Genomic DNA, 21,683 nt, shown 5'->3' with positions numbered 1-21,683 from the left:
TGCAGTACCCAGGAGGGGGCATGGATGGGACCCAGAGGTTATTGTATACCACCTCTTGTCATTTCCCAGGGATGGAAATCCTTTGAACGCACATGAGTCACTCACCTCTCTCTTGCACACTTTTGTCATTAATATTGTTGCTGGTGCTGTTCATTTTCTTATCTCATTGCTGTTTCCAGTAAATTGTTCTTATCTCAGCCTGTGATCTTCACCTTTTGTGCCTCCAATTCTCCTCTCCAACTCTTGCCAGAGGGGGTGGGAGGGGGAAGTGAGTGAGTAGTGCATGGTTTCAGTGGGAACATGAAATTGAAGAAAAGGATTCCTGAACCCCAACACAGGCATATGAAGAAACATGGGTATTGCAAAGCACCATTCTAAATCCAAGAAGAAAGAATAGAGAGATAAGAATAGATTAACACAGGAAAGGAGAAGGAGGATGACCTGCAACAAGGAGAAATACCCTTTCAGTTCTGCCCAAACATCGGTGTCTTTATACAATACTGCTTCTTCACCCAGGTGCCAGACTGAAACCCTCCAGGTGGCACTTCATCTGGAAGATGAAGAGAGGATGGTTGTTCTTCACCATTCCAGGGTGGGGGTGAGTTTCCATGGTTAGAGGTAAAATAAAATAGATTTGTGGAAAGGATTATTTGGGGATCTCCATAGACGGGCATAAGGAAGCAGCAGGGGCTGAGGAATTGTCTGAGAAGACATATTTATCTGTTTGGGACCATGGTTAAAAAGTTAATTTTTAGAGGTAGTTTTTATACAATAATGAAAGAAGATAAAAATAGAAATCCATACATACTAGGAGACTGAGAAATTACCACTAAATGTATTATATCTTTATTGTAAATAAGTGAAAGTCAGTTTTAAACTATATACTCAGCATTACACCTTAATACTATATTGGCAGGTCTTAGTCTGACAGGGTTGGAATTAAACTGTCAAAACAAAAAGTTTAAGAGAATATGGGCTGATGAACTGTGGATTTTTGAGTCAATAAAAATTACATCTATAAAAGTTAAATGTCCAAATAGCCCCGTCAAGAAAAAGAAGGTTTTACAGGCAATACAGGTAGATATACTGGGTAATGGACTGTAAACCAAACCCATTTGTAAGCTGGGGATACAAAAAAATAGCTAGGAGCAACATACACGCACAGCACATTGTTCTCTACAAGATCTAACTGAGAAAATTAAAGTCACTTTATTAGCTAGAAGTCACTTTGATTTTAGGAGATAGTCCAAAGAACAAAGAGGCAGATTAAAAGAGGAATGAAAAGTAATAATTTTCCTATGAGCCTATAGGCAGAATCAATTATTTTCTTTATATTGTTTTTAAGGTGTCTTAATAAATTCAGAGAGCAAGGGACTGCTGAAATGCCATAAACTGCCCCTGTAGGTCAGCGGAGTAGAGAACAGGACAAAGGAAGTGACACAAAGAACTAGTAAAGTGTTAGAAACATGACTTCTGAACAGTATTTGGAAAATTATTAACTTTGAAATTAGACCTCACTCATACCATTCACTGCCACAATACAGAATATATGGATGTCCTCCCTCCCAAATTCTTCTCAACAATTAGCTGTCATCATCACTTACAATTGGAGTCAATATGCTGGTAATCAAAAAGCAAGCACTACAAACAAAGTCTGGGCAGAATGATATCCTGTGACCTCATAAAAGTACAAGAATTATACAGCTGCTTCTTGAAATTTCCAAAAGAAAATACTAAAGATGAAATAGATTTAAAAATGTTGTGTGTTTCTGGCAAGCAGTAATGAGAGATATCTTTGTTACTGAAGTTTTCCATCTTTAAAAAAAGAGAACAAGAACTAAGAAGAAACAATATCTGTCAGAATCCTGGAATTAGAATAAATTTAGAAAGTTCAACAACTATACAAAATTAATGGAAGTGAGAAGGAATTGGACATCCTGCAAATTAGTAAAATGGAACAAACTTTAAGATACAGGATAAACAAAAAATGTGACAAAGGACAGGCAGATCTGTAACAAGAGGGCTTCAGAGAAAATGCCTGATTTGGCAATCATTTTAATTAGAGATAGTAAGACATTAGCATACAGTTCAAAAGAGACTGTGGTTTTTTTGAGCAACTCTGCAGATATAAAATTTTCAAAGCTAGAGGCTGGGGGAAGAGGTTGTGTTGTTTTATACCTGCTTCAGCAGGTATAAAAACTAAAACAGAGACTTTCTGCAGAAGTGCATTACACTGGACATCCTTATTAGAAACCTGAAGAGAAACATGATAACAAAATTTTACAAACTGCTGAGAAAGGTGATGATCTAAGAAATAAACTCTTTCCTTTCCAAGCAAGACATGTATCTGTCAGAATCCATAGCTGCAAAATGAATGAGCAGCTTTGGAAAAGTTGAAAGTGTATCTTTCAGGGATATTCTGTTTATGAAGAAAAATCGTTTGATGTAAATAAATTATTAATTTATAAAATATTTTGGAGATAAAATGAGGAGCTACTTTTTTTCTGATTTTTTAGAGATCACAGATTTTTTGTGGTTGGGAGTGGAAATCTTCTCAGATTTAATAAGAGTAATGCACATTTTCACCATTGTTGTTTGTGCGACCTGTGAAATTCTGAGCTTTAGCAATTTTTGCATGAAAGCAACAGATGAACATGAATGGATCATGTGATCTGTACAAGGTCAACTTCTTTAAAATTGCAAACATTTAAAGAAAGCTGCACTTCTCAATCTAAAATAAACAGTAACAAACCAGAAAAGTTAGATGGCTGCATTTTTAAGGAAATTTAACTAGAATGCAAAAAAAAGTAAGGAAAACTACAAAAACAATTGAGTTAAAAATGCAATAAGATGCCTAGATAGAAAACTTACAGGAAAACTTGGCAGCATGTACATTTTCTCATCTATCTGTTGCAGCCTTCTGAAGAGACAGTGGTTAACACTTATTTGCTATATTATGAAAAACTAAATCTTTCATAAGGATCACAACCTTTTTGTTCTCAGTCACAAATAAAGAGTAACCATGATGCAATAGTAACATCATAAATTAGATACTTTCACAAAACAACTCTCCTGGTACCTGATGCAGGTTTAAAATAATGACAGGTGTTAAGTAATGGGAAGAAAGAAAGATCTTTTCCAGGGGACATGTGTTTCTTAAATTTCTTTTTCCATTTCAACGTTGACCTTTAAGTTTAATAGATAGGTGCACCGTTAAAGGGTAGGTATGTATGTCACCTGGAAGAGTAACCAAATAAGACCAAGCATGTAAAGATTGCATTGTACTGATTTTCAAAGATAATTCTCACAGCTTTCTCAGCCTAGTGAGCCATTATTTCATAGAAAGTTGAAGAATGGCATAAATCCATGACTGACAAACTGTATTCATAGTATTCATAGGTATGGGCTGGAGCAGAATAATGTGACGTACTTTGTTTCAAAAAAAGAAAAATATTTGTTAACAGAAAAAAAAGATTAGTAAAAAGTAAAAGCTACTAATTTAGTCAAGTTATTTGAAAAGCATTGAATAACTACAAGAAATTGCTTATGCATACTAGCTAACTTCATTAAAAAAAATGAATTCTTAGCAAGAAACTTCTGATGACCTCCTTGAAGGGAAAAAACCCCCAACTTCATTTCAAATATTTTCAAATAAGAATTTCTAAAACCAAAACAAACATATTACGCTTACTGAAGTGCTCCTATTGAACTACACCAATGAATCAAAAGGAAAAGCATTATTCTTTAAAAAAAAGAAAGAAAGAAAAAGGATGGAATAGGGAGATTTAAGCAGAATATGACTGGAAAAAGACTTTAGGGAAGATACTGAGATGGAACTGGAGTAAGACTATGTATTTTCCACTTCTTTTAGACAGAGAAAATAGCATGAAATAGGCCAGTAAAAGCCATCTCAAGTCAGTGTCAATGCATTGCCTATCAGCAATGCAATTTTCTGGAATAGCTGTAGATAAAAAATTTCCTTTTTCTGTTTCTGGAGGTTATGCTCAGAAGTCCAAGGGTGCTGGAAAAGAATTACCATTATAGTTGATACCAATGTCTCCTAAGCACTCCTGTAAGAAAATTCATTTTGTGCAGAATAGAAAACAAACAGAATCAGCTATCATTCCAGTGAAAAACTTCTAGTAAAAATTCTGCTCAAATGTTTAAGGAAATTTTCATGCCTCTCTCTCCCATTAGTCATGAAAATAAATTATGGGATGTTCTGATATTAAAGAAATGATTCTGTCAAGGCAGATTGTAGAGAAGAGGCACAGATACTTAGAACTATGGAATGTTTGTTGAAGAGGCACAAGACATACTATTGATTCAGTAAACCTAAATCCCAAATCAGACAGTTTGAATATAATAGTAGTATTGAATGATATAAAGTTTCCCTAGATAGTGGAGATGATTCGACCTTCAGAAAACTTGTCACCAATGATTTCTTCTATAAAATTATAACTTCAGCCTTAGGCATTTGTCTAGTTGTCTGGTGTGTTTGTAGGACTGCTTGCTGGTGTTTCTTGAGTTGTCTGGATAAAAATATCATTGAGCTCTTTCCAAGAGATACACTCACTGTTCCCGATTGCCTTCCTTATCATACCTGTGACTGTGCAAGTGTCCTCAACTTCACTGTGTGGTTACTCTCTCATTCAGCCATAAGGCAGTCCCAAATAGGAATTGACCTGAGGATATTAAGCACTTTTCCTCTTTGTCTGTGCTGGAAATAAACTATATATTCATTATATCCTTGTGGAATTCATGGATGTTTACAAGAATCATGGGGTCATAGAATATCCGAAGCTGGAAGGGACCCATAAGAATCATCAAGTCCAACTCCCTGCTCCTCACAGGGCTAACTAAAACTAGACCATGTAACTTAAGAGCACAGTACATACCCTCTGTGAACTCTATCAGACTTGGCTCTATGACCACTTCCAATGACCAATCACCCACTCCGAGGAGAAACTTTTTCAAATGTCTCATGTTGCTAAATATCTCCAATGAGGATCAACAAGCAAGTTCTATTCCCAAAACCTGGAAGAAAAATGTAAAAGACCAAATAATATGCATGAGGACAAAGGGTGATTTTGGGATTAATATTAATTTTGAGAAAATAGGTATTTCCTGAATTTATATATCCTCTGTTTTAGTTTGAGAATCAATGCCTGCAATATGGCATTCTCTTTTTTGCTCATTTTATACTTTTGAGAAGTATATATAATTCACTATGAAGGTTTTGATATTAGAATACAACTACTGAAATTTTAACTTCATTAATGCCCTATCAAGGAATTACTTATTTCTTTCTTCCCTCTTCAGAAATATATAGAAATCATTAAAATCACCTCTACTGCATTTTTTAAGGTATAAATGTAGTGTTTGATGACTATCAATATACAGAGTTGTAATAAAATCATGAGACAGTTCTTGTAGGAAATAAAAAATTATCTCCAAGCAACAACACAATGTTCAGAGCACCTAGAAACCAACCCTAGAATAAAAAGAGTAGCTGACCAAGCTTCAGGTCGGTTACTCTTCGGTCAATTTAGCTATCAATTGAACAGAAAATGATAACACTGAAAGAGAGATCCAAAAGGGCCAATCTCAACAGTTGTAGGGATTGATGGGGAAATTCACATCAATCACATGTGTGGTCCTGGTTGACTATTAAAACTTCAATGCCCCATTTTTCCTCTGCAGTAGGTACCAGTACACCTCACTTCCAGTGATCCCTTCGGAATGACAGTCTAACACTCCAAGCGCTGTGTCAGCCACGAGCAGGGAGGGCTGAAAGGGCACCTCTGCTTCACACAGGCATTTTAGGTTCCATTTCTCATCTCTTGCAACCCCTATTCTGATTCAACCTGTGCCAAGGTGCTTTAGGAACACTTGATTGATTCTTCATGGGTAGCAATGCCAAGCTGCCCCTGGTCTTTCGAGGCAGTGTAACTCACCATGTTTGTAAGTACGTCAGGGTCCCAAGCATCTTCTTGCTCTTCCCCCATCAATTGGGGCTCCTTCCTTCCTTCCTTCCTACCTCCCTCCCTCCCTCCCTCCCTCCCTTCCCTTCCTTCCTTTCCTTCCTTTCCTTCCTTCCTTTCCTTCCTTCCTTCCCTGTAGTGATTGTTACAGAGATTGGAGACACCAATCTGAGCCTAATAAACATTAATAGCACTGGAGCCTAATTTCTCCTGAACTGACTCCTTATTTAGTTGGATTCTTTTGTCACATCATTCATCACAGCCATTGGTTTTAGCCTGTTCCTGTGACTTGGTTACACTTAATGCAGCAGTTCAGCTAATTATTTGGCCTTGTACACAAAGCAAAAGTTTTGTCTTATTTCTTTCTGCTGAATTAGCATTTTAGGACCAAGCACCAATGACCATCGCTATTCATCCTCCTGACAAAGAGGAAAATAATCACTTACACCAATGTCACATTAGGAATGTAGATCATTCAAGGGAAATAAGCAGCTCAGCTGAGAATTGCTACATGGACTTGTTTACAGGATGAAACCTCACATAAAGCAGAAGTGTCTATTTTATCAAATATAAAGACATAACAGAAATAAACTTAAAACCAAAACAATGTGTTCCCCTGCATATTGCTTGGCAGTTTGCTTTGTTGCTAACTTGCTTAATCTGGAAGCTCAATGCAGAAATGTTCATTTTATGTTGGAATATCAGCATGTCTATAATTCCATGTTGCAACCTTTCCACATTTTAGTTAAAACTGGCCCTAGTCATGCTTATATAGTCTTGAATTTATTTTGATGAAGTCTAATGCTATCCAAATTTCCAGAGGCAGTTGGCTACTATTACACTAATAAAAGGCGGTCTTTGGGATGTTCTGCATTATCTTTATAAAGCTTGATGAATAACCACTAAGTTACTAGATGAAATTAAGCTTTTTATATGTACTGTGTATACACATACACATGCATATTCAAACATACATTCCCACACACATTAATTTGTAGATAAAAGTATATTCATTTCCTCTCAAGAAAAAATAAAACTCATGCCAAATAATTTTTCTAGAAGGAAGTATATAAGGTTAGCAGAGAAATTGGTTACATTTCCAGCACCATGAGAAATTCAGGTATGAACAATTCCAGAAGAGCACATACGCACGGAACATTTTAACAAATGGATTTCCTGTTTGCTTCAGGCACCTAAGCATGTGAGCCCTCCCCTCAAGGAGGGCTCTCAGAAGTGCTTTACCAGCTCTATTCATTTAAAGGACTTTTGTTACACCCAGGAGGTAATTTCCTCATGTTTAAATACTTACTAAGATTAGCAAATTTGTCCCCACTGCATTTTGGAGAGAGTATTAGGAGGATTATCAGTGGGCAGTACTTCAGAAATTAAAAGAAAAAAACCCCAAAACACTCAAACCATTTGTTCACAGCATTTAGGGCTGAAAATCTACTCTGAGCCCACTTGCATAATGACCCTCTTGTACACTCTCTTCTACCTAAAATTTTATTCAGCTAAGAAATATTAAAATTTGTCTCAAAACCTAATCTAACCCTTATTCAAAAGAAGGCAGGATGATTTGATCTTAGTCTTGTCTCTTCCAGCTACTGAGAGCCAGCCAGCACCCAATCCCTGCAGCTGATGCAGGTACAGCTGATGAACTCCTTCAATCCCTGTGGTTGAGAAGATCAGTGCGAACAGATACTCTCTGCAGTGAAACCAATTTCAATTTCTTTTTACTTACTAAGGTGAGCTTTGAACCAACCTGTCTGGCAGCTTGAAGGCAGATGTTTAAAATCAGTTAACCTGGCAAAGAGATGTAATCAGAAGGTAGCTTGGCAATCAGCTACTGAGATGCTGACAGAATAGTCATCTTTATTGGGAAGACCTCAGAGCCGTTTGATGTTCATTATGCTTGTCTGAAACCTTCTGTGATGTTTCACAACCATTTTATCGTGGGTGGCTCTGGCAATAACACAGTTTCAGACTTGTACTACCTTTTCCTGGAAAGCTGCTTTCAGTCACTTTGAACTGTATTAACTTTTCTCCTCTGTCTGCTGCCCAGGCCTTCACCCCCACTTCTGTCAGAAACTTGGGGAGATAGTTCAATATTAGAAGTGATGTAAAATTTTTTTTCAAAGATTTGAAAGGAAAATAGAGCTATTCCACTTCTAGTCTGTGAAAATGGCTTGAAATTCTAAATAAAATGTCATTATACCTAAGAAATAATTATTATTTTCCTTGGGGAAAGAAGAAAATTAATTCATTTATACTTAGGTTATAAAACTCTGGAAATCCCTTCTTCAGAACTTTTTGTGAATTTGGCTCCTCTAATCTCTGAGTAACCACATGCAAGTTCTTCTGAAAATAAGGCTCATACAAACTCCAAAGATTTCTTCACCTTTGTTTTCCACAGAGTATGCTCAATGCCTGCGGCAGCACTTTCTGCCGGCTAGCTCTTCTCACCTTGCTCACCTTTTTGGACTCCTGTTATATACAGGATGACCTGAGCTTTATTTCACTCACAAAGCAAACAATACTGCTGCAAGAAAAGGATTAATGTTCATGCAAGATCATCCTTGCATTTTCAGTGATATCCAAAGTCTATTCCTTCTGGTTTTCCCACAGATTTACCAGGTTATACTGGATAAAGAAATTAGAGAAATCCTAGAATTTCTCAAGATGGGAGATATCAATATCCCATCTGTAACATTAAGCAATTTATTTCATATTCTAAATACACGTTTATCATCCCATCATGTACTTAGTAAAGAAATGTTACAGTTACAAAGTCACAAAGGAAGATAATTACAGTGGCTTGTGTTAATGCAGTCATTAATTGCACAGTTATGTCCACTCACAGGGGTCCTGCTTCACTCAGTGCACAAGGCAGACTGTGTTCCCAGAATGATCAGCCATGCAGTATTCCTTTTTCTTCTCATCACTTAATATATGTCCCCATGCCTAATTTTCTGTGCACCATCCAAACCTTGCACTGAATACATAATTATTCATTTCCTAATGGGCTTTTCCCTGGTGCTCTTTTTTTCATAGTATCCTACTTATTAACAGAAATTAATTAATTTATCTTCATAATGTCCCTGTGGTATTTTTCTCCCCATTTTACAGATAGGGAATTGTCGAAAGTGCCAGCTAATTTGGGGTGGTAATTTGAGCTGCCCAAGGTCTGATTTCTCAGAGTATGTAGCAGCATGTATGCTCAGAGTAGTGCTCCTATTTGTCTTAGTGACTGCTGCAAAAGCTCAGCAATTCCTCAAACAAAAAAAGATTTCAGAATCACAAGTCGTAAGTCCAAAATGTGAGAATATAGAATTTATATTATTTAAAAAAAAAATGTCTGACAAAGACAGGATGCAACTGGTTTTCTAGAAACATTTAGTGACTTTTATCACAGTGGCTTTTGTTCATCATGCAGTGCCTGTTTCCAAAGCATCAAGTGATCTTCAGTCATGACATAAAAGTGATTCATGTCCAAGCGCTGTTCATCCTATATTTTTAATGAAGTGGGAGTCTTATGATCTTTAATTTCAATCCTGAGGCAAAACACATATTCATATAGGGATGAATTAAACTTAACTTTATGTGAACACGTCGTAATGTCGGACTGCTGGGCAATTTTCCAGTTTAAAGATTCTTTCAATGTAGCCTTGTGGCTTAGAACTAATTAATTTGAACATAGAGAATGTGGTAAAAAATGTGTTAAATTGAACAGAACCCATGTATGCATGTGTCCCCACACAAGCAAAACCATTGAAGCAGAGCTGGGGTTGTCAGGTGTGCTGAGCAGCTTTTTATTATTCAAAGTGTGGTGGAAACCGGGAGAGGGAGGAAACACTTGCTGTGTGGACCTCCCACTAGAGGGGGGTGGAGGAACACATTTGACCAGTGAGTTTGGTGCCTCACAACACAGCAGAAAAATTTGATATTCAAAAGCTGTTGATTTTGCACTGTCAGACTTGTTAAGGGGTGTAGATATCTTGGAGAGCAGTAGGAAATCTGTGGCACTGACCTTTTCCTATACTCATGTTCTATATGGCTGGCTAAAGGATACAGAACACAAGTAATGTTCTTCTCTATCCTTCAAGGACAAGAGGAAATGGCCTCAAGTTGGACCACAGAAGGTTTATATTGGATATTAAGAAAAATTTCTTCACCACAGGGGTGGTCAGACATGGGAATAGGCTGACCAGAGAAGTGGTGGAATCACCATACCTGAAAGAGTTCAGAAAATGTGTAGCTGTGTCACTTGGGAACATGGTTTAATGGAGGACTTGGTAGTACTGGGTTAGCACTAGACTTGGTGATTTTAGAGGTCTTTTCCAACTAAGTGATTCTATGACTCTGTGATCCAGCAGCATCCCATTTAGTTGTGGGACTGGCAAGACTTCTCAGTGTATGAGGTTTCAGAAAGGTAGGAAGTTTAGGATTTTTCCGATTTATAATCGGCCAGATATGGGCAAATTTGTATAGTACAAGGCATAGTCCTTATATGAATTTATACAAAATTTTGTAGGAGCCAGAACACATCTGAGACACAATTTTCTCTTTTCCTTTTTTTATTTTTTTTAATGTTATCTAAAGTGTATTTTATGCAGCATGATTCTCAGAAGTAGCTACACCATTTATACTGAACAAGAAAGTAAACTCTCTTACTAAAACCCTAAAACCAAAAAGCCTAACAGAAGCAAAACCTTCCTTCAGCAGTTCTATGGCATGGGATTTTTTAGCTCTATAGTTGAAGTTTGCAAAGCTTTAAACATCTCTTGAGTTTCAAACTGTGTAGTGATATGAATTTTAGCTAACATCATTTCTGTTGCAAACTTCCTGCACTATAAACCCACTCTGAACATTACCAGACCCCCATTAGAAACTAAAAAAGTGTTTTCAATTGTATTTTGCATACTTACCACAAATCATGAAATAATATCAGTGGCAGGTATTTGCTTAGATAACTACTCAGTGAAGACCTATCCACTGATGGCACGTTCTCGATTCCTATGTTTAAAACTGTTTGGCAAAATGCTCCATGTCCTCATCATAGCAAACTATGTTGGTTCCTCTGTCACAGAAACATGATAGAGTAAGTGAAATCATATAAACAACATATGAATATGTCACTTATAACCATGCTGTGCTTCTGTGGGAGTGAGACCTGTCACACAACTGAGATTTTATAGACTTAATGATCTTAGTTTTGGCCAACAATGCTTTTAAGAAACTTGAGTGATATTCCAGCTCTGGTGTCATGGACCTAGTTTTAGATGGCCATATGTGGAGATAGACTCATAAAAGAAGATATTCAGCTTTTCAAATTTTCTGAATGGTTATAAAGGCTTTGAAAGGATAAAATAGTCAGATAAAAATATTTTTAATAATCCAGACCAGAAAAGTTCTGTCTCAAAAAAACACAAGTAAAAATAATGTGGAATGTCTCTACCCATATTAAAAATATTCATATTTGGTATGTTTTCATTTACTATTATTTATTTTCTTTTTTCAGAGAATTGTATTAAATTATTATAGTATCTTATTTCTTGAGATCAAAAGAATCTGCATTTAATATTTCATTGGGACAGTTGTGTGGTCTCATATTATCTTATTGGAAAATCAAAACTTGTTTTATTTTTCTGCTAATACTCCCCTGGGCAAATCCCATGTTCACATGGAAACTATTGGTTGAGATGGAAGACTGACTTTTAAGTGGGGGTAGAAGACTATCTCATACCTATGAATGGACCACCGGGGGATGCTTTGAAGATGGGATGGAGGCAAAACATACCCTATGTGTGAATGATTACTTAGGAACTTCTTTCATGTGACTGCTGGAAAGAAGTTTTGTTTCTAATGGTGAAACCTGATGACAGAGCTGGGGCAATTTGACATCTCCATATGCTTTCTTTGCTATTTTGCCTATGAGTGTAGGCAAATGTTCTTTAATAAGTAACTGTTGTATATGGGAATGTCTTCTTTGAAACTTTTGTGCAATGGCTATAGACATTCATTGTACATATTCATTAGAAACTTCTGATAACCTCTTAGTCTATAAGAGTCCATTTTCAAGAAGTATTTAACCTAATTATGTAAGGTTTCAGTCCCTCATGTATAAAAAGCAAAACACAATAACCAGTGACAGCTGCATTTTTGGACATTCAAGCAGGAGCTGGCTGCTTTAGCTGCACTCCAGTCAGTGGAGAGAAAACAGGAAGCCCCAGAAGTTATTCAAACTGATTGGTATCTCAGATGATGTGGACTGCTCCCCACATATATCTGTTGCTTTCCATGGGGATAGCAGTAGATAATCTCCTCTACTGGATATGTGACAACCAACACTTGGTCAACTCAGCAAGATAGATGTCATGCTTTCATACCAATTTGCTTTTGGACAGAATGCTAAGAATGTCACACTGTTTTTCTAGAATGCTGCTCCTGGACATCAGGGTGAAAGTACTACCAAAGACCCATCTTACCCAGATCAAGGGCAGTTACTGACATTTTTCATTAGATATTAGGCAGAATATTTCCTCCTTGCTGAAAAACTGTGAGGTCTGGTGTGACATTTGGAGACCAGGAACAGCACCATGAGCATCTTAGGTGATGCCAGATACCTATGTGTGTACAATTAAATCCAATCTCTGCATTCAGATACTTACATTTAACTACTTGCATCTTGATGCTCAATTTGACCCACACTGCTCACCTGGCTTAAAGGAAGAAACTTCCTTTGTCATTGTTGATTCTGTGGGGTATGTATCCACTGAAACACCCAGCCATCACTGAAAAAGGGTACTACACTAAAAGGAACCTCAGGTAGAACTCATCCAAACTCAGTTTAACTACATCTCACATCTGAGTTAAGTGTCCTGAGCCTACACTAGTTTCATCAGAGAGAGGGAGAACTCTGGTATATAATTCACCTGGCCTACTATTTATATGTTCTTTAGGATGAAATTAATAGTCCCCTGAAAGTGGCAGGTTTTCTGTACTGACTCTGAAGAGAGTGGAGGGTGACTAGCTCTGAGGTAATGTCTGTACTAGAGCTGGCTGCCTCTGTGGTATGAACCACACTGACGGTGACCACCACCCAGCCAGCAGCCCTCTGCAAAGGGGTTCTCAAACAAACCCTGCTCTACAGGGGCATCACTAATCCTGAAAGTGGTGAAAGGAGGCTGTGACAGCTGCCCTCTCTCTGCAGCCTGAAGTTACAATATTGGTTTAGCAAAAAAGCTGGGCTTGCTGTATTTGCCCAGCCCTAAATCTCTTCAGGGAGGAAGCAGTAGGGTCTAATTCAAGCAACAATTTTTACCTTTTGTCACTACTTATTCCCTCTCACCCTTGATTGTGTATGGGCTCAAAAGTAAGAGAATCCCAATGAATCTTTCTGTAGTTTTCCACAATCAGATTTCTTTGTCTTGTGTTCAGATGATGGCAGTTTCTAATGAACAAGAGGGCTTGTAGCTCATGGTATGGGGTCCTGTAAGACTGATGCATGTCCATAGGGGTATTTGAACCTCTTCAAACTTCAGTGTTAAAGGCAAACAAGAACATAGGAATTATCATGCTGAATCAAACAAAAAATGTTCTACCATTACCAGGATATAATTTATAATAAAAGGTGAAAAAAATCTTCAAGTAGAATAATGGGGTACTCTTATGGTAGCACTCAGGCTTTAATCTGAATTTAGAATAGGCAGTAGAAATTTAGTTTATGTGCTTACAATTTCTTAAAATAATCATTCTATTTTCATATACTATGATGATATCAGTGAGACCTCTTTACTGGGAACTCTGGAAAACAAAATAAGTACTAGAGATTCAGAAATAAAAATATTCTCCTGCAGTATGCTATAGTCATCTACATTGTATATAGAATAACCATGCAAACATAGTTCTCTCCTTTCAGAAAGTTAGAAGTAAGGCTGTACAAAATGGAGAGCACATTTTCTCTTATTTGTAAACACCTGAAAGATTATTTTGGCCTTATTTTTTCAGTATTTGTCTGGAGAGAACATTGTGGGGACTTTCAACATCCTTTCACATGTTATAGGGCTTGTATATAGTATTTTGCCAGGAAGAAATTTAAAGATAACATTCTTGTGTATATGTCCCACTGAACTGTAAACATAAGTAGCATGAAAGTTTTTATCCCTGAAGATTTCATTGTACTTGGTGGGATTGTTCCACCATGGAAAATCACCTGTTCTGAGCAAAAGTGTCCTGAGTGGTTTTACGGGGTTTGGTGGAAAAAATACTGACTGCTTCAAAATATTCTCACTATGTAACCAGAGAGAAAATAATATCCTATTTTGAGAATATTTTATGTGCATGTTGGTTATTGAATTGATTTTTAAGCAAAACCCTACAGAAATCAAATTACCCCTTTATTTGCACCCAACATAGTAACTTGCTATGTCAGTTTTTCTGACCAACAAGGTTGTCTTCAGCTCTCTAACACTTTTTATAGGCCTCCTCAGTATACAGTCTTACAGCTTATCTAGTCTATAACAACCCTTAAGGCTTCTTGCACTTAAAAGTCAATATGCTGAAGGATTAAACTGAACTTCTTTTCAAAATAAGATAGGACATTGTGATCATGATATTTTTCCAAAATACCCGGAGGCAGCTGGCTGTATTGTCAGAGTACTACAAGAACAGAAACACATCTGATCATCCTAAGATGCATTCTATACTGGTGTGTGGTCCAATAGCTTATCTGTGTCCGAGAGGACTTATTTTTATTAGATTTGCTAAATCATTTTGCCTCTCAGGCTGACTTTGTTTGCAAAATTTCTTTTGAGTCTTCAAAGATTGAGCTGCAAACACCAATGTAAATGCTGACAGAATGCGTGAGTGATGTCAGCGTTTGTATTTCATCTTCAGCTCGTGTTTCTTTTAAAGCTATAAGAGTAAAATCACATCAAGACACCAAAAGGATTTGTTGTCTACTGTTTGAGAGCTAAGTTTACTACAACGTGTGCTATCCTTTCCTCACCTAAGTCCCTGCTTCTTTTTTAGTTCAGCTTTTTCCTCTCTGTCGATATCATCTATAACTCTGTGCATTCTCTGCATGGTTTCTATTATAACAGTTTTCTCTTAAATACTACCTCACTAAACATAATAAACCACAATTTATTATGCTGTTGTTATAACAGTGGGTGTTATCAACCACCACCCTCCACAATGTACTATTTCTGATGCCAGTGCAGATCAGAGAGTGGATGAACCATGCCTTTGATACTGACATAGAAGTGTCACCTGTGCAAAATCAAATGTGTACCTTTAGACAGTGATCTTAAAAGTCTAGAGAAAAAGGGTGATAGGAACTTGAAGTTCAGCAAAAAGACATGCAAAGTCCTGTTCCTGGGGAGCAGCATAGGCTTTGGGATGACCACTAGAAAACAAACTGATCATGAGCCAGCAATACAGTCTTGCAGTAAAGAAGGCCAGTGACATCCTGGGCTGCATTAGACAGAGCTTTGCCACCACAAAAAAGTAGGTGATCCTTCCCCTCTGCTCAACTCTAGGAATGACTAAGTGTCGTTTTTTGTCATGGTTTCAAATGCAATAGGGTTCATTTTCTCCCTAGTAGCTTGTACAGTGCTGCGGTTTTGATTTAGGATGAGAAAAATGTTGACAATACACCAATGTTTTAGCTGTTCTGGGTAGTGTTTACCCTAAGTCAAGGACTTTTAAATTTCCCATATTCTGCCAGTGAGCAGGTGCACAGGAAGTTGGGAAGAAGCATGGCCAGAACAGCTGACCAGAACTGGCCCAAGGGACATTCCATACCCTAGAATGCCATTCTTAGTATATTAACTGGGGGGCAATTGGCTGATAGGGACCAATCACTCTTCTGGGCTCAGCTGGGCATCAGTCAGTGGGTGCTGAGCAACCCTATTGTGCATCACTTTTCTTTTTTGGGTTTTATTCCCATCTCTCTTTTTGTTGTACTCATTTATTATTATTATTACTATTATGATTATTATTATCATCATCATCATCATATTTTAAATCAACAACTAATTTTTTCTTATCTCAAACTACTGATTTTACGCTATTTTTTGCATTCTCCTCCCCACTCCAGCAGGGGATGGGGGGTGTGAATGTGAGTGAATGCCTGCATGGCACTTAGTTGCTGTCTGGGGTTAAACCACAACATTCTTAAACAATATATGGAATAAAATTTGGATTTTAACAGCTAAGGGAGGATGTCTATATTGCTCTGGTTATAAATTTTCTGACTCTCTGGTGCAGTTAATGTACTTGAAGTACAAAATTACAAAAAAACTTGTATAATCAAGATATCTAGTCATCACTTTCAAAAGTATCCTTCCCGTCAAATTGCTCTTCCTTTTCTTAAAGGAGTAATTTAATTTTTCTATGAATTTCCCTGTTGCTGTATAAGCATCATTGGAACAAAAGGTTATTTGTGCTCTCTGCCTTTCAACTCATTTGGTTCCTCAGCTTCATAGAACCACATCAAAATATCTTGCCACAGAAAAAACATCAACTGGATTTTCTTTCTGCATTCAACAGATATCAGATTCTGCCAACTGCCAAGCAGAATACAGGGAAATGATGCTAAATTAATCCTTGATGTATAACTGAGCCCATTAATACTGAAGTAGATTTATGGGTGTGTTGCAAAATATTTTGCATGGTCTCTTTAAACACATAGTCACATCAAACCAAAACGTGCCATAAAAGGCTGACACAGAACATTTGAGGTACAACTGTACTACTGAAACACATTCAATTGTCCGTGCTTTGTCAATGCTATGGCACTTCAATGCTCCCACTTTGTCTCCATTCCCTTGAGTTCACTGCTGAGTACAGTCCTCCCACTGAGTGCCATGGCAGCAGAAGGAGCACCTCAGCCAGGGTGCTAATGTTGAAAACAATTCTGGCTTAATTACCCAAGATGTAGAATAACTTCACAGTTCTTATGTAATCAAAACTGAGAGGAAATACAGACTCTTTTCTGACAGCCTCTTTTACCTCTTGTTTTTAATCTATAGCATATTACTTGTGCTACCTGTTTTAGTCTGTGAGGTGGTAACCACTGAGTCTTTTCTGATGTGGAGATCTTCTCCAGGACCTGGGTGTTGAAATCCTTTGTGCTGTTGATTGTGATCTAACACCTGCTATTTCTGCAAAATAGCATGCAAGAGACAGGAGATATTTGCACGCACTGAGATACCATGAGCGATAACTCTGCTATCAACCATATGCTAGACCCTTTGTTTACTGCTGTTCTTTGTACTGAAGTTCAAATATTTTGGAATGAATGGGGGGAAAATTTCACAAGAAGCTCCCCAACTCAGCTTTAGTTCCTTTATGAACAACATGTGCAGAGTATGATAGGAAACAAAAACATCTGTTTCCACTGACTTTGCTGTATTCTGCTTTTCTATTGATTCATACGCAAACCTGAAGCCAGGCTATTTGGGGTGTTGTTTCCTTGTTTATAATGCAAAAACCCCAGGCAGGCTCAATACACAAAGGTAACATATTCAAAAGTGGAGCAGATATTAGTAGGCCCACAGTAAGCTTGAATCAACTTCATAACTTCTGGATGAAGAATCTTTCATATGGAAATGGAAACTGAGCTACCTAAAGAGAGAGAAATCCCAAAACACATCCATTTTCTAATGGTAACACCATTGCTCATGGCAAGATTTACTATAAAGTAGAGGTGAACTTTTGTCTGTATTGATTAGTTTCATCTGGTCTGTGATAATTTAATGCACTGGAAATGTGGTTGTTTGCCTAGCAGACCAGCATGCCTGGTTCTGCTGTGCTGGTCTGCGTTTCTCTTGGATATCTGAGAGATCCTGGGCAATGCCTGTGTAATCTGCATAAGTGGCTGTGGTGTCCCACTGCCTCTATGAATGCATTTAAATTGAGGTAGAATACTTGAAAATCATCCTTTAAGAATTTTGGGTAGAAAGCATTATTTACTGATGTCGTTGACCAATCATAGCTTTAAACAGGCCTCCTTGTGCATGCAGAATAGAAATTTTCCCTTCATCTTACAGGGCCTCCTGTCTCCGTCTCTGTCTCCGTCTCTGTCTCCGTCTCCCTCTCCCTCTCCCTCTGCCTCTCCCTCTCCTTGCTTAACCTTATAGCTCAACATTTAAAGGATTCACAGGGTGTGTAGAAGTCAGGCTCTCACTGCTCTTTTTAGTAAGAAGGGCCTTCTATACTCATTAAAAACTATGGTGCATTTGTATGTGCTGTTTCCATCCTTCTTTGGAAGCTCAGCTCTTTCACAGAAAAAAAAAGCCCCTTTCCAGACTGGCTGGCTCAGAGGGGTAAAAGGATATATGACTCCACAGCCCAGGGATACAGACACCCACCAAAAAGGGAATTGATGTTTTTTCCATAAACCTCATCACACTAAAAGAATCACTGGACAAAGGAGAGCTGTTTATGCCAAGACACAGCAGCACAGGCAATACCTGTCCCTCTCCATCTTCCTGTTAGTGACTTTAACCTCATTCTGAGTTAAGAGATATACTAACAGCACTTCCTAACATTTTTAGGAATATCTTATCCTTTAAGGGGGTTGTGCTGAAATGCTTCCTCTTATTTATAAAGTTTCCTAGCAGTGCAGAGAGTTAATGCAGAGAGCTCATTCTGTCTGTAGACCCTGCATGACCTATTGCCTACAATTTGTCAACCCCTTTAGCTTTCTTATCAAAAATCTGAAACTGAATATGCTCTTGCTTTAATAACCTTCCAGGAACACAGTGATAAATGCTACTTTTTAACAGAAGACTTTTGCAGACCAATGTAGAATAGGAAAACATTTATCAACAAAAGGGTGATACTGGGGCATACTGATACAAAGAAAAGAGAGAAAGAAAAAGTAATAAAATAGTCACGAAACAATATTTCCCCCTCTTTTATTAAATATAATTATAATATGAAGTACTTCAGAAATGTAAAGATATTATTTGGCCCATCTTCTGACAACATTTTCAGCCTGCCTAGATTTATATAGGGAGATTTTTTTTAATATGGTGCATATTGTTTCTTTTTCACATTCATCTTCTAAGACTAGGAAATTAGAAGCCCCAGACAAACAGCAGGTAAACATGAATCTTGTCACTTATCCAGGGGATTTTTATTTGAAAAAGAAATTGTGTAATTTCACTAGGGAGGGGACACAGGGCTCCTTTGTCTACAACCCATGATAGAGCATTCCCTTCAGAGATGCAGGGCTTGAAGGGAAGATAGGTTCTGCCTCTGCCTCTTCTCTTGACCCTGATGCACCCAGGTAAGGAGGAGAGAGGACCCCCAAACAGATGTAACTTCTCATGTTACCAGTTTAGGGCTCCTCTCCAAGCTTGCAATACAGCAAGCGTGGAAGCATGCAGGGACCAGTTGTTGGTCAAGGTGAGTGTGCAGTTATTTCCCACCCACAAAATCTTGTGCCAGCAGTTCCCAGTGAGAAACCAGGCAGGAGCCAGCTGTGCAGGTGGCACTAACCCAGCTCTCAAATCATAAGTGCTACAAGAAATTTCCAGGAGAGGAGGATTAATTTTTGCATTTCTTCTCTTATTGCACAATACAGCTGTTTCGGCCACTAGGTTAGTCAGTGACAGATCTGTACTTAGATATTCAGTGACAAAAGGTCAGTTAGGGTCACATCTTCTTTTCCCACAGAAAATGCTGACTTCTTGCCCTTGGTATTTTGGCAAGTTTAGGCCCATGTGGCTTTTTCAAAAAAAAAAATAAAAAAATCTATAGTCCAGTCTTTCAAGCATTTAATGAGCATGACCCTCTGGTTTCATCTTTGCAGTTTGCATTGTTTTCTGAAAAAGGGAAAAGCAAAATAAACTATGTTTTGCATGGCTGAGTTTAGTGACAGTAAAAATGTAAGCTACCAAAAAATAAAAAAGGAAGAATGGTTTTGAAAGCTTTTTTAAATACACTCCAGGAAGATTCTAGGTTTATTACAAAAGAAGCAACTATTTTCTGGTTAAAACTATGTATTTGATAGTTGAGCAAAACATATTTCCAAATAATTTTTAAAGCACCATTGTAAAAAGAAAAAAGCAAACAACAAAAAAAAGGAAAGTAGAAGTTACAAGACTGGCTCCAGTAAGTTCTGTTACTTATTTTAACAAAAACATTATTTCCTCCTATTTTTCCTCTCACTGAAAATCAGACATGAAAAGCAAAGCAAACTGTAGAGATGTTCAATCTTTCAATGTGAATTGGCCTGGTACTGGTATAGCTAGCACATAAATTACACGAAGAAGGAATACACAGTATGTTTGTTCTACTGTTGAGAAAATACAGTTCAGTTAGTCTGGACTACCACATGAAGCCTTTCCCTTTCTTTGGGATATAATGTGAGAACAAGATGTGGCATCTGAGGGACTCTTGCCTTTGAAGAACATTACAAGTTTTGAATAAATAAGAACAAAGCTGTGAAAGTTACTGTGTACCCTTCTTCTCATTGTGGGGAACTGAATAGGCCTTTTCCTGTCTGGCTGTTAATTGGCTAATTTGTAGAAGTCTGCTCTGAGAGATGGGATGCATATTTGTGTGACTATACTGGGGAGGGGAGGGGAGGGGAGGGGAGGGGAGGGGACGGCAGGGGAGGGGACAGCAGGGGACGGGAGGGGAGAAAAAGTGATGACAAAGTGGTGGAAAATGGCAGATGGAAAGGGGTGATTAGGGAAGCCTCCAATACCCTCAAACAATGAGTGTGGTTAATACGGTATGTGTCTTCTTCTACCATGTTTGATAGAATCAGCATCAGTACTTGGGGGAAGACCTTTCCTGTTCCTTTAATTGTGTGCTTCATCACTCTGTAGGCATTCTTGTGGAGTTTCTAAGGAGTGGAAGGCTTTTTTTCCTTTTTTTAAGGTGGGGGGAGAGTTTTGTTTTGAATGCCAATAATGTTTCATTTTCTTCTTCGGGGATTTTTTAAAAATAAATATTTGAGATATGTGGGTGTTTTATTTGTTTTATTTCTAATATATTATATGCAATGTAAGCATGGTTGTATACATGCACAGAAAAACCCTTTCCATCTATAAAATATAATACAAGATATAGCTTGTACTAAAAACTTACATGTTTATAACATTTCAGGAAAGCTGCTTAAACAGAAAAATTCAACATGATTTTCTCCTCTTTTTTTCACAGTAAAATTTCAGAAAAATGTACTAAAACATTTTGAATTCAGACAGACAAGTATTTACCCAACAGAAAGTGGTTTAATTAAATTATCTAGCTAGCTTTGCAGGCAACCACATGATGTCGATTGAAGAGGAAGCAACTAAACAAAATATTCCGAGCCTTACTTCCCTCTTTATTCATAGAATCATTACTGTAGCAGCTTCTTGTCTGTTGTAATTCACTGTAACTTCTTTGGTTCTTATGCAATAATGGCAATTGATATCATATAAGAAGAGCTGAGCTGAGATAGTTTCTGCTCATCAAATTTTACAGGGCTTGAATTAGGTTAAAATTCAATGCATCCTTACTTTCAGTGCTACTGAAATTTTGCATTGTTAGCTTTCAGAAAAGTTTTCAGAAGTGTGCAGTATACAAAGTGTCCCCCCCCCCCCGGCCAAACTTGCAAACACCTCTTTTAGATAGGACAAGGCAAAATTGTTTTCAGGATTATGGGAAATTCTTTGCTAGCATGTTAATCTTGTTAGT

This window comes from Corvus cornix, chromosome 1 (assembly GCF_000738735.6).
Source record: "Corvus cornix cornix isolate S_Up_H32 chromosome 1, ASM73873v5, whole genome shotgun sequence".
NCBI lineage: Eukaryota > Metazoa > Chordata > Aves > Passeriformes > Corvidae > Corvus > Corvus cornix.
Note: the sequence above shows the minus strand (reverse complement) of the source record.